We start from the raw sequence: 15,359 nt of genomic DNA, 5'->3' as shown, positions 1-15,359 counted from the left end.
AAAAAGATATTTAAACAGTAAACACATAGGGGAGCATATATGTTCATTCTAAAAGCCCATGCCATGAAAGGACAGAAGGTAACATTAAACCATGTTTTCAGCACAGCCTGGTGAAAATGTTACCACAGACTCATAGCAGGCGGGAACTAGAGTTGGGAAATGAGCAAGTTAGATAACTTGATTGTCTGATGCATATGTTTTGCATTACGAATTATTTGGCAATAGGTGAACACCCATAATACAATAGCTCTAAATTTCTACATTCTTGACAAAGAGCAGAATACTGCAAGTTCATTGATTAAGCTTCCTTAGATTTCAGTATTTGTCTCTACAGCTTTTCTTTTTCTAAATTTCTGTGACTGATCAACTCCCACCTCCCACTCACCCTTGAGACAGATTATTTTTTAAGATGAGTTAGCATATTAAATAAATTATAATCAATTAATTCTGTCTTGGAAGTCACTGTGCTCATGAAGGTAACTTTGTGTCTTTTCTGTGATAATATATGAATTAATATAAAATTTTAACTCTTAGGAATGGAATTCGCTGATTCCTAAGTTACTGGTGGAAGTTTTGCTTTGATTCCTATTTTCTAAGATGAATAATAATATCTGCTTTGTCCATTTAGCCAAGTCATTTTGAGAATCAAAGGAAATAATGGATACATAGAAGAGCTTTGCAAACCATGAAAAGGGGGCACAATCTAATTGTATCTAGGCCTCCCACCATTCAAGTTTTGCCTCATTTTCCTTCTATCCTTTAGCCTGATGAGACCTTTTCTTAACTCTGTTGTCAACTTCTGCTTTGGCTGTCTTAATCCTAAAATGACCATGGATGGCCTTATGTAGTAAATGAGGATAGAAGGAGGCAACATTCTTAAGTAGATGGTTGCATAAGGAACAACCTGGTCCCTAGAGCCCTCAACACCAGCTCTTTCTTCCTTTCTACCTCCATACTCTGAGAAAGCCCCTTTTGTGAGCTCCAAATGTAGAACAATTTAAAGTTTTTAAAATAAACTTTCCATATAACAATATTTACAAGACTGGGCATTAACATGTTGACAAACAGATGCACTACTGTAACTACTATAATCACAACCGTGACACAATGTAGAATATTTCCATCTCCCCGAAGTTTCCCTCGTGCCCTTTCTCAGCCCATCTCACTCCCTTAAAACAATTTTTGTCCTGATTGTTTCATCTTAAATTAGTTTTGCTTGTTCAGGCACTTCAATATAAATGCACTCATAAAAGAAATATTCTTTTGTGCTCAGCTTCTTTAATTTGGCATAATTTCTGTGAGATTTGTTTATGTTGCTGTATGTAACACTAGCTCATTTTTGTCATTAATTAATATATATCTAGATTATAAAGCTTTACATATATAATAAATATATATTGATAATTATAATAATATAAAGATATATAATAATATAATTATAATAAAATATCTATATACTTATAATAATTTATTATATGTTAGTATAATCACATAATACATAATGTTATAATTATGATTGTGCAGTTAGAACTGTATTCAACAAAATAATTATATAATAGGATATTTATATAATTATATAATTTAATTCATATGTAATTATATATTATATAATCATATATAATGTAATATTATATAACTATATAAACATGTTATATTATATATCCTACATTATGTAATATAACTATAATAACAAATCTATATATAATATTGTATTTTATGGCAGGAATACATCATAATTTGTTTATCGATCCACCAAGTGATGGATATTTGGGTCATTTCCACTTTTTGGCTTTTTTGAATAAAGTTGCTATAAACATTCTTCTACAAGTATTGTCGATTTATGTTTTAATTTTCTTGGGAAAAGTACCTATGAGTGGAATTGAGAAGCGAAGGATAGGCATATGTTTAGCTTTATAAAAAAACATTCAGGGGCCAGCCCGGTGGTTCAGCGGCTAAGTGTGCATGTTCCGCTTCGGCAGCCCGGGTTCGCTGGTTCGGATCCTGGGTGTGGACATTGCACTGCTTGGAAAGCCATGGTGTGGCGGGTGTCCCACATATAAAGTAGAGGAAGATGGGCATGGATGTTAGCTCAGGGCCAGTCCTCCTCAGCAAAAAGAGGAGGATTGGCAGCAGATGTTAGCTCAGGGCTAATCTTCCTAAAAAAAAAAATTCAAACTTCCAAGATGGTTTTATATAATTTACATTACCGCTAGCAAGATACAAATATTCGCACTGTTTCACATTCTCTTCAATATCCAGAGCTGCCAGGGTTTAATTTTTGCCATTCTTATGGTTTTGTAGTTTTATCTCAATGTGGCTGGGTCCATATATCTGGACCCTTACTTTCTCAGTTATTTTCTAAATTTCATCTGCTGGAGCTGGGATGTCCAGGATGATTTCCCTCCTCTCCTAACATGCATTGTAGCCAAGCTGAGATGACTGGAACACTTCAAGCTTTCTGAGCCAAAGGTAGGCATCTATTTTTTCAGATGTTCTCTCCAATTGGCTATCTTTGGCTTCTTCACCTCAGAATTGTTAGACTTCTTGCACGGATCCTTAATTCCTCAAGAGTAATTGTTTCAAGGGAGAGGAAGTGGTAGCTTCCAATTCCTTACAACCTTGACCTGGAAACAAGAGCAGTGCCATTCCACCATGTTCTATTGGCCACGTCAGTTACAGAGCTCACCAGATTCAAGGAAGGGACATGGATGCTCCTCTCAGGGAAACGGTGGACTAATACATGTCCATCCTTAATCCCCTATGCACATATCTTGTTGTTCTAGCACTCTTTCTCAAACAAGACATTTTTTTCTCCATTGAATTACTTTGGCACATCTGTCAAAATTGATTGAGTTATAACAGTTCACATATTTCTGGATACTAATTTATTCCATTGATATATGCATAAAACCTTATGCCAAAACCACACTATTTTGATTTCTACAGCTTTAAGGTAATTCTTGAAATCAACTTTGCTATTTTGAGCAATGATTTGTAGGTTTCAGTGTAGATGATTTACACACATTTTATTTCAATTTTTGTAATGACTTTTGATGTTATTATAAAATATTATTTTTAAAATTAATTTTTCATTGTTCATTGGTAGAATATAGAAATAAAGTTGATCTTTGTATCTTGACGTTGTCTCCTGAAATGATGCTAAACTCAGGTACTGTTGCTGTTGTTGATTGCTTTGATTTTTTTGTATTAACAATGATGTAATATGCAGAATCAGTTTACTTCATTGAAATTCATATGTCTCTCATAAGGATTCTGAATCAGTGGCCACAAAATTCTTTAAACCTTTCTGAAAAGTCTGTATATTAATGCATTTATATCTGAGAAAATGTCCACATATGTTCATTATGTTATCTAAGGGATTTGTGAGATCCAAAATGAATGAAGACCATTGCTCTGCAGAATGCATTGAAGAAAAAACTATCATGAATTTTAAAATGCAGCAGGCTACAGCTAAATCTTAAAATATAAGTGTTTAAAATCTTTCTAAAGTAAATGTGAGCAATTCATTGTCAAACTATTACAAATAGGAAACATCAGAACAAAGAAATAGAAAAGAAGAGAGAGGCAAAACAAGAGGGAAAAAGAAGGGTAGGAGAAACAAAAGAAAAGCAAAGTATGAAATAAAGCTATTCTTATACCCTTCATGAATACAATGTACAAAGTCAAAGAGAAATAGAGGCTTATTCTCTCATGCTTCCCTGGTGCTTCTTACAGATGATCTTCTGGGTTACCTCCTACAGTTTACCTTGGCTTTACAGCCAACGGGTTTACAGTATTTCTGTGTCTCTAGTCTTTCCTACTGCATCAGATGCCACAGATCCCCAGATAATGCCTGTAGCCTCAAACACCTAACCAGAAATGGTGCCTAAGGTGTGTATCAGACATTAACAGTATCAGAAGAGGCCAGATCACCTGGAGCTTACCTTGAATCTCAAAGGCTTCAAGATTATATCATTGATTCACTTAACATTTAAGAGAAATTAACGATGAAAAGTAAAATACGAAAGTATGCAAATAAGACAAAATTTGTCAAATTGTATAAAACAAGATGCAACTACATGCTGTCTATAAGAGAGACTTTAGATTCAAGACACAAATAGCTTGCACGTAAAGCTTTAGTGGCTCTACTGTTATCAGAAGAGCTGGAGTGGTAATATCAATATCAGACAAAATATATTTCAGAACTAGAACCATTACCAGGAATCAAGAGGTCATTGTATACTGATAAAAGGGTCAATTATCTAAGAAGATATAAAAACATAAATGTGTATGTTTTTATGTATGTGTATCATCAAAAGATAAAACTGGTAGAAATACAGGGAAAATATACAAATCCACAATTATAATTGAAGACATCAACACTTCACATTCAGAAATTGATAGAACAGTAGACAGAAAATCAGAAAAGAGAGAACAATTGAAAAAGAGTACCTAATCTACCTGACCTAATACACATCAATAGAACAATTCACATAACTGGATACACATTATTTTCAGAAGCATATGAAACATTTGCCAAGATAGATTGTAGTCAAGGTCATGAAAATAAACTTGATAAATTTAAAAGAATTAAAATTATAAAAAATATATTCTCAGAATATAAACAGGTTAAAATAGAAATAAACAATTGAAGGATATTTGGAAAATACCCAAATATTTGTAAATTGAACAATTCTTTTCTAAGTGGAGCACAAGAAAAGAGGGAATTACAAGATGCATTAGAAATATTTTAAACTGGATTAAAATGAAAGTGTAGCATTTCAATTTTTACAGGATGCAATGAAAACAGTGCCAAGAGAGAAATTCATAGCATTAAATATTTATGTCAAAAAAGAAGAAAGCTCTCGAATCAGTGATCTGTTTCCATTATAAAACTTGAAAAGATAGAGAGATGAATTAAAGCCAAAGCAAGCAGAATGAAGGGAATAACAAGGAAAAGAACGGAATCAAAGAAATTTAGATGAGAAAAAAAAACACTAAAAATAAATTCTTTGAAAAAAATAGCAAAATTGATAAACTTCTGGCCAGAAAGATCAAGAAATAAAGAGAAAAGACACGAATTTCAAATCAGGAAAAAGAGAATATCAGTACACACATTAGAAAAATTAAAAGGATAATAAGGAAGTGCTATGAAAAATTCTATCCCCATACATTTGACAACTTACATGGAATGGGCAAATTCCTTTGTCTTATGTCAATATAGGCAGGTCATCTCTGTTATGGTAATTGTTTTCACCGTAAATCCTTTTGAAGCTTTTTACTTTCAACCTATTTGTGCTTTGCATCTGAAGTGTGTCTCTTATAGATAGCATAATGTTGGACCTTGTTTTTTCTAATCCAGTCTGAGTGTCTTTACTTTTTGATTGGCATATTTAGTCAATTCACATTTAATGTAATTTTTGACATGATTTTATTAATCTCTGACTTTTTTACTTGTATTCTACATCTCATTTGTTCCTTTGTTTCTCCTTTACTCCCTTCTTTTTTCTGTTAAATATTTTTCATGTACCATTTAATTCCTCCCAAAGCATTATTTTGACTGAACAATCAATTGTGTATATTCAAATACAATAATAAAAATTAGATTATAATATTTAACAAAACATTCTTCTCTGTATATCAATATTCCACTCAATGGTAATGAATCTTTTAAAGTTTACAACTACAATGGTGGGATCTGAAAATTATGAATATTTAGTTAATGCTCTAGCACAGATTCTTTGAATGTGGTAATCCTGTAGTTCTATATGTAACATGACAAGTCAATTTGTCAACCAGTTTTATCCATTTGACTTCTGAGTAAACTTCCTTTGTGCATCATGATATGATGCCATTGGTTTTACCCAGTGGGATCAAAGTTTTCAGCACAAACCTAAATAAAGGCAGTAGAATTAAGCAGCAGTATTCAATAAGTAGATATCTAAATTGCCTTTAATAAGCGTACTTTAATTTTTAGATAGTCACCAGATATAAAATTAAAATTTTAAATTCTTACTCCAAGGATCTTCAGTTTAAGAAAGACTGGACTTTTGACTGAGAATTGTAGCACTTTATTTCTTTTGACCAAGTGGAGGTGATCTTTTCTGAAACTTTAGTTTCCCTAAATATAAAATGCATTTTCAAATGCATCTGCTACATCTATCTCTTACAATTCTTGGTAAAAATTAGCATGATGATTTTTATGTCAATCTGAAAAGGCTATTTTATGCTGAGGAAACAAATAACTCCAATTGTCAAGGGTTAAAAACAAAGATAGGTTTTCCCTCAACCTCATGCTGCATGTTCAACAAGGGAAGAGCAGGAGAATTTTGGTAATCATAGTCAGGGACCATAACTAAGAGTCTACATGTTGAACTGTCACTCTATAGCAGGGAGAAAAAAGATGTTACATGTGGCCATTTCTAACTTCAAGGGTGGGTAATTGCAAAGCTACCAAGAATTCATAAAGAGAAGACTCAGAAATTAATGAACAACCATAATGACTACAGATAGCTATGTGACTGAATAAAGAGAGAGAGACTAAATATGTAGTGTTTAGAGAAACCAATAATCAAACATTCTCAGGCTGAATTCTCCCACAAGAATATCAATCTTTCCACCCCACAGCTGAGGGAACTGGGGTATTTATTCCCAACTTGTATCTGTCAGTGGTTCTGGGTTTCTCCCAGGAACATTAGCTCTGAGCCACTTTCACCATACCTTTTGTAGAGGTCAAGAGAAAGTCCTTAAGCAGAGAGATGCAGGTGCTTTCAGTAGGATGATGTTGGGTAATGAGGGGATATAACTGAGATCCTGAAGAGTTTCTACGGCACAAGTAAAAATACAAAGGATGGTAATATTTTGTTGTGCATACTTGATTTTAGCTTGGATGACATCAATTACACATTCAGTCCTCCAAACATAGAATATGACATAATTTTTTGTATAATTTTCTGACCTTTTCATGTCCTCAGAATGAAAATAAAAATAGTGAAAGCATGCATTCACTCAAATATAATTCATATGTGGAGAGTGGGAATTACTATATTCTTTATAATTGATCTGACCATTCTCGAGAGTTTCCATGTGTTGCTTAGCTCAAAAAAAAAAAAAATTGGTACATTTAATGGAACTCGATTTGAACTTTTGCCCAGTCATTTGGATCAGGAATCAGCCTACTACTGGTCTGTCATCCATTTTTGTAAACACAGTTTTATTGAGCAGACACACCCATTCCTTAACATGTTGCACTTGGCTGCTTCCCCACTACAATGGAAGGGTTGAGTAATTGCAGCATAGATTTAATGGCCCACAAAGTGTAAAATATTTACTATTTGGCCCTTTACAGAAAAAATTTGCTGACCTCTGATTTAAACAAATCTTTTACAGTTTCTCTTGGGGAAAAACGTCTTAATCTTTTATGTTGCTCAGTCTTTCCTCAAACCCCCTTACATCATGGCAATTCTCCAAGATAATATCTGTGTCCATGAGTCTTCTGTAACCTCACATGTATCTTTAAAGAGGAAAGTCCTCAGGTGTAGTGTCCTGATACCTCTAGTCACTGGGCTATCACACCAGCTACTTCTAGGCATGGACATGGCAATTCCATGGCTATGTACCCATCACTCTAATTCTTTTCCTGTAACATGTGCCCTGTGATTGGTGCAATATTTTGCTGGATATTATGGCAATGCATGAAACAATCTGCAAGCATGTGACTGTTACTGGGGTGTGCATAAGTGTAGATCTGTACTTGCTTCAGCTACTATGTTAGTACTTGTTGCTTCACCTTACACGTTTACGTTATGGAGATGGCTTCTTTTCTTAAACCACATGAATCAACCTCTGTTAGCTTCAAACTTTTCTTCTGCAGCTTCCTCATCTCTCTTAGCCTTCACAGAATTGAAGAGAGTTAGGGCCTTGATCTGAGGGAATGTTGTAGCTGGTTTGATATTCTACCTAGATTACTAAAACTTTCTCCATATCAGCAACAAGGGTGTTTTGCTTTCTTATCATTCTTGTGTTCACTGGAGTAGCACTTTTAATTCTTTCAATAACTTGCATTTTGCATTCACAATTTGGCTAACTGTTTGGCACGAGAGTTCTAGCTTTCAGCCTATCTCAGCTTTGGGCACACCTTCCTCACTAAGCTTAATCATTTATAGCTTAGGTTTAAAGTGACAGACATGTGACTCTTCCTTTTCACTTAGAGGCCATTGTAGGATTATTAATTGGCCTAATTTTAATATTCTTGCATCTCAGGAAATAGGGATGCCTGAGGAGAGGGAGAGAGACACCTTACATGGATTTAGTCAGAGATGCCCAAAAACAATTAAAGTAATAAAATAAAGATCAATAACCACAGACCACCATAACAAATATCATAATAATAAAACATGAATTATTACACTGTGACACAGAGACACGAAGTGAATAAATGCTATTGGAAAAACGGTGTCGGTAGACTTGTTCAACACAGAGTTGCCACAAACCATTAATTTGTAAAAAACGCAATATCTGAGATATTCGATGAAGTATAATAAAATGAGGTCCTGTATAAGATGAATGTGTTGCCCGATTTCATAAATTTATCCTTCTGTATTTTTTCTTGAAATTCATTCTGAGGCTGAAATAATTTACCCTTGCTCTGTTGCTCAGGTTAACTTCCTCATTATTAATTCTACCCTTCATCGTGTGCTAGGCAAAGACTGCTCTGAGTGCCGAGAATGCCTGACAGAAATGTGATTGGAAGATATCGCTGAAGCTTCTTTGCCAGTGATATTACACACTCAAAACATGCAGCATTTGGAGCGCTGGTATCAAGAAATCTGTTTTCACTGTTGCATTTTGCCAGAGTCAATAAAGGCTAGGTGAAACTTGTGTAAGACATTTTTATTACTAACACTCATGACAGAGGTAAATGCTACAAGACTTTGCTTTTCCTTTTCAATGTAGTGGCTTAGGAGGAAGCAGTTTTATCTTGGAGGTGCTAGAGAAATCGATGCGAGTGGCATATGTGTTTACTTGTGTGTATGTCAGTTAAACTCTGTGTGTGTTTGTGTTATGTGTACATGTTACACTGATGGTCAGCTTTGCCTTGGAATATCACCAGAGAGAATCTAACACCACATCATTTTAACAAAGACCCTCAAATTGCTTCACCCAATTCCCCGGGTAATCCCATCCACTTTGTCTCATTACAAAAATCTCAAAGGGGCACAAAAATTAAGAGGTAAAATACTCAGATATCATAATAAGCCTAGGGAGAGTGTGATCTCTAGCATGACATGTGAATGAGGACCTTGGAGATTAATTAACCAGTTATTTTCTCAGTTATTACTTAATTTAGAGAGTTCTTATAGCATAAGGTAGATGGCAGCAAAAGTTGCTTTAAATTTGTATCTCATGTAAAGAATATCATGGTAGTAATTTTAAGAAACAAGGACCTTTTACTGAGACTTACCAAAATGGTGATACTCTATATGTACTAATTGTTCAAGTGTCATTTTGGAATCAACCTACAAAGCACGTGTGTATATGTGTTATCAACGTTACATACCATACACAGTACATGTTTGCCATCCCAGTAGTAGTGTAGAGAACACTTTTTTGGAACAAGATAAATTTGGCAGCAAATAGCCACTCTATCCTGAACTAGAAGCATAACTCTTAGCACAAAACTGAATTTATCAGCTTCAGCTTTCATATCTATAACATGAGGGGCATCCCTACATAATAAAATTACTGTAAGAATTAAACAAACCATGAATGCAAAGTGTTTATGACAGAACTTTGCACATGTGCAGTGATCTGGAAGTGTTAGGCTACTAGTTTATATTATAATAAAAAAATTTGCTTTCTCTTTTTTGGGTGTCTCAAGCACTCCCTTGATGATATCTTTAGTTTATCAATTTTTAAACACAGTTAAATTTAAACACAGTTATCTAATTTGTCTTCCATCTAATTTAGCATTTAATCTTATGTTTTTCCTTGGTGCTAACTTGCTTTGACAAAACTCTGATTCCTGGCAGAAATTATTAACAATATCATTGTCACTTCTCCTACTTTCCTGAGGCCTTTATCGTAGCAAACTGGGGACTCGATCTTGTGGGTTACCCCTCCCTTTCTTCTTCTTTTGATACCAAAGATTTCTATCAAAATTCTCTTTCTTGAGCTTCTTCAAGGCAAGGGAAAACAAGATTGGAACAAAAAAACAACCCACTAGTTGGGAAAAAAATATTTACAAGTTATTTATCCGACAAAGGGTTAATCTCCATAATATATAAAGAACTCATACACTCAACAACAAAAAATCAAACAACCCAATCAAAAAATGGGCATGGGACATGAACAGACATTTCTCCAAAGAAGACATATAGATGGCCAATAGACACATGAAAAGACACTCATCTTCACTAATCATCAGGGAAATGCAAATCAAAACTACACTAAGATATCACCTTATACCTGTTAGAATGGCAAAAATAGCCAAAACCAAGAGTGACAAATGTTGGAGAGGCTGTGGAGAAAAAGCAACCCTCATACACTGTTGGTGGGAATGCAAACTGGTGCAGCCACTATGGAAAACAGTATGGAATTTCTCAAAAAATTAAAAATAGAAATACCATATGACCCAGCCATCCCACTACTGGGTATCTATCCAAAGAATTTGGAATCAGGAATTCCGAAAGTCCCATGCACCCCTATGTTCATTGCAGCATTATTTACAACAGCCAAGACATGAAAGCAACCTAAGTGCCCATCAATTGATGATTGGATAAAGAAGATATGGCATAGATATATATATACAATGGAATACTACCTAGCCATAAAAAAGGATAAAATCATCTCATTCACAACAACATGGATGGACCTTGAGGATATTACGTTAAGTGAAATAAGCCAGATAGAGAAAGACGAACTCTGTATGACTCCACTCATAGGTGGACGTTAAACCTATAGACAAAGAGAACTGATTGGTGGTTACCAGGGGAAAGGGGGGGTGAGGGGAGGGCACAAAGGGTGAAGTGGTGCACCTACAACATGACTAATAATAATGTACTACTGAAATTTCACAAGGTTGTAAACTATCATAATCTTAATAAAAAGTTAAAAAAAATTCTTATAGTTGGTAAATTTTGGCTGAGACTCAAACTCATGCTGATGTTTATATAAGCTAATTCCAACACTAATTTTTTTCTTTTTTTTCTGTGGAACAGTGTTTACATTTTTAGCGTTTTAGCAGGTTTGGATGAGGATTGTCACACAGATGAAAAAGACAGAGTATTATGACAAGAAACAGAACTTTGCTCATTTTTTTAACCCTTACATACAGTAGAAGTATAAAATAATGTATTATACACATATATTAAAATATGCTATTATCAAAAATCATACTAACATTTTGAGCACCTATATTATGCAAAACATTATGTTAATCACTTTAGATTAATAATTCTACCTGATTGCACACAAATGCAAATCTCATACATTGCCAGTGGAAATGTAAAACGTCACGACCACTTTGGAAAATAGTTAGGCTGCTTCTTATAAAGTTAAGTAAACATTTACATAAGACACAACAATGTCACTTCTATATATTTACTCAAGAAAGTTGAAAAATACGTGTCTACACAGACTTGTATGTGAATGTGTATGGTGGTTTTATTCAGAATAGTAAAAAAGCTGGAAACAATTGAAATATCCCTCAATAAGTGAATGGATAAACAAATTGTGTTATATTAATGATTAACCAACAATAAAAAGGAAGGGACTTCATATATGCACAAAAATATGGATTAATGTCAAAAGCATTATGCTAAGTGAAAGAATCCAGACACCAAAGAGTTTACATTATAAATCTCATTCATAGAAAATCTTAGAAAAGGCAAGACAAATATGTAGTGAAAGAAAGCAGATTCATTGTTACCTGGGTGGGGGTGTTTGGAGATTGACTGCAAAGGGGCACGAGCAAACTTTTGCCCTTAATATTAGCAGGATGATATCCATCCTTAAATATTCACACTCCACTTAGACTTGGTAATGTACTACCTCACATAATATAGGAATATTAAAACATTATAGGCCTATCTCCACCACACACACACACTCCTACGTTTTATGGTATAGTTGTTATATACATAAGACAACTGAAATCTTGACAAATATGCTTTTTATTCTTAGTAACTTCTTGGTAGATTCCATAGGATGTCCATATAAATGGTCATATCATCTGCAAATAAAGTCCATTCTTTCTTTCTTTCTTCTTCTTCTTCTTTTGTTGTTTTGGTGAGGAAGATTGAATCTGAGCTAACATCTATGCTGCTAATCTCCCTCTACCTTATATGTGGGACACTGCCACAGCATGGCTTAATGAGTGGTGTGAAGGCCGGTGCCTGAGATCCAAACCCACAAACCCTGGGCTGCTGAAGTGGAGCACATGAACTTAACCACTACACCACCGAGCCAGCCCAAAGACCACATGGATGTTTTTTATTTCTTTTCCTTGACTTTTTACTCTGGCCAAAACTTCAGCATAATATTGAATAGAAGTAGTGAGAGCTAACATCTCAGCATTGTTCTTGATATTAGGTGGGAAATGTATTAGTCGAGAGATGGAAACCATGCACTGATTTGAACAGGGAAGGTTTAATGTAAGTTTTTTTTTTTTAAGATTTTATTTTTCCTTTTTCTCCCCAAAGACCCCCGGTACATAGTTGTATATTTTTAGCTGTGGCTCCTTCTAGTTGTGGCATGTGGGATGCCACCTCAGCGTGGCTTGATGAGCGGTGCCATGTCTGCACCCAGGATCCAAACTGGCAAAACCTTGGGCCTCCAAAGCAGAGTGCACAAACTTAGCCAGTCGACCACAGGGCTGGCCCCTAATGTAAGTGTTTTTAATGGAGAATTATAGTAACAGGATTTTAGGTCTTGAGAATTTAAGAGATTTCTAAAGAATATAGGAGTAGTAGATATAGGGAGCAATATTCTATCTAGGGTGCTATAGAACACTCGAGGAAGAATCCTCCCCCTGCCTGGGCTGAGTCCAGTGCAATTTCATGTCCATCTTGGGCTGGAGTGATCCTGGGCTGGCTGCATGAGATAAAGACTAAAAACTCAGCTTGCTAGATGGTCTGCTATGTGGGAGCCCCAGAATGCCTGCATGTGCCTAAGCTGAAGGGAAGGTGTGGGGAACAGTGATCTGGGTTGGGATTCTGGGTTGGGATGCAGTTTTTTTCTGAAACTCCCAGCAATGCTACACTGCCTCAGTTAAGTGCTGGAGAAAGTGAGTGGTGGAGAATGCTGGAAAACGTTCCACCCTGCAGAAACCTGGTACTGGAAAAACCATGAGAGGGCAAACAATAGGGGGAAACAGTGTGTTCTGTAAGATTCTGGCAAGAGTGAAACCAGAAACTAGGAATTAAAAAAACCCTCTTCCTCATCAAGTGCATGCTATTGACAAGACTTAACACCTTAACGGAGGACAAAAGAAATATTTTACAATGTTTAGCTTCATTATTACAGAGCAAGCAAAAAATGCTGAAGTTGAAACTGAGGGATAATAAATCCAAAATTGACCCAGGAAATATTCAATGTTTCACCATTAAGTATGACCTTAGCCATGGATCTTAGTAGATGCTTTTTTACAGGTAAAGGAATGTTCATCATTCCTGATTTCCTGAGAATTTTCATCAAGAAAATTGGCTTTTGTAAAATGCTTTCTCTGCATCTGTTCAGATGATCATGTGGATTTTTCTTTTTCAGTCTGTTTATGTGGTGAATTACATTGACTGAGTTTTTTATTGTTAAATCAATCTTACATTCCTGTATAAATCCCAGTTGATATGGATGTATTAGTTTTTTAATATATCTTTGTATTTGATTACTAAAATTTTGTTATGCAGTCTTGCATCTAAATAAATGATACATATTTTTCTGTAGTTTTATTTTCTTCTAATATCTTTGTCTAGTTTTTGTTTCAGGACAATGCTAACCTCATATAATAAGTTGGGGACTTACTCTTTTATTATTTGGGAACAGTTTATGTAGAATTGGTATTAATTCTTTCTTAATGAAAACTCAACTTAGGAGCAATTTGGGCCTGAAGTTTTCTGTCTTTTTTTGTCCTGATTAGTTTTGCTAAAGGTTTATTAATTGTATCCATTTCTTACAGGACCATTTTTGGCTTCATTGACCATCTTTATTGTTTTTCTGTTTTCTGTTTCATTGATTTCTGCTCCTATCTTTATTGTTTAATTTTTCCTGCTTATGTTTGTTTTAATACACTCTTCTCTTGCACCTGAGGCAATTCCTTTAAGATCTTTTTTCTTTTATAATATAGTAATTTTAGTGCTGTCGTTTCATTCTAAATACTGCTTGAGGTGCACCGCATGCATTTTTATACATTTTGTTTCATTTTATTCAGCTCAAAATACTTTTTATTTTCTGTTAATTTGTCTTTTAAATCATGTTTGTTTCCAAATATTTGGTTATTTCCCGGATTAATTGTTGTTGAACTCTTGGTTCCTCTGTTTTATAGTTGCCATCATATTTTGAAATATTTGGGTCATTATCCCTTTTTTTTTTTTCCAGGGAATGATTTGCCCTGAGCTAACATTTGTTGCCAATAGTCCTCTTTTTTTTTGCCCCTCCCCAAAGTCCCAATATATAGTTGTATATCCTAGTTGTAAGTCGTTTTAATTCTTCTGTGTGAGCCACTGCCACAGCACAGTGATTTTGTGACCAGGAAGCGAACCCAGGTGCTGAAGGAGTGAGTGCCAAACTTTAACCACTAGGACATCAGGGCTGGCTCGGCCATTGTTCCTTTGATTATTTTTTCTCTTCTCTCCTTCTCTCCTTTCCTTTGGAGGCTCCAATATACTTATATTAGTTTGCTTGAAATTGTCCCTCACATCACTGATGCCCTGCTCATGTTGTTTTTCACTTGTTCTTCGGTATGTATTTCGTTTAGGTTATTTCCATTGCTACATGTTAGAGTTTACAAATTTTCTGCATTGTCTAATTTGCTATTGCTCAAATCCAGCCAAGTTTTTATATAAGACACTATATTTAAAATTTTGATTTAGGTGATTTTTCATCTTCTCTATCTCTCGCAATGCTTATGATTTCCTTTACTTTTGACTATATGAAATATACTCAAAAATAACTGTTTAATGTCCTTGTCTACTAATTCCATCATTTGTGACTTTTGTGGGTCTTAGGATATTGACTGATTTTTATCCTAATTATGGACCTTGTATTTCTACTTTTTATATATCTGGAAATTTTTGTTGCTACAATGTAGTTATTTGGAAATGTTTGGTTCTTTTTGAGGCTTGCTTTTAAGCTCTTTTGAGTGG

The sequence above is a fragment of the Equus quagga genome, chromosome 14 (genome assembly GCF_021613505.1).
Source record: "Equus quagga isolate Etosha38 chromosome 14, UCLA_HA_Equagga_1.0, whole genome shotgun sequence".
In the NCBI taxonomy this organism is placed as follows: Eukaryota; Metazoa; Chordata; class Mammalia; order Perissodactyla; family Equidae; genus Equus; species Equus quagga.
This window is presented reverse-complemented; position numbering follows the sequence as displayed.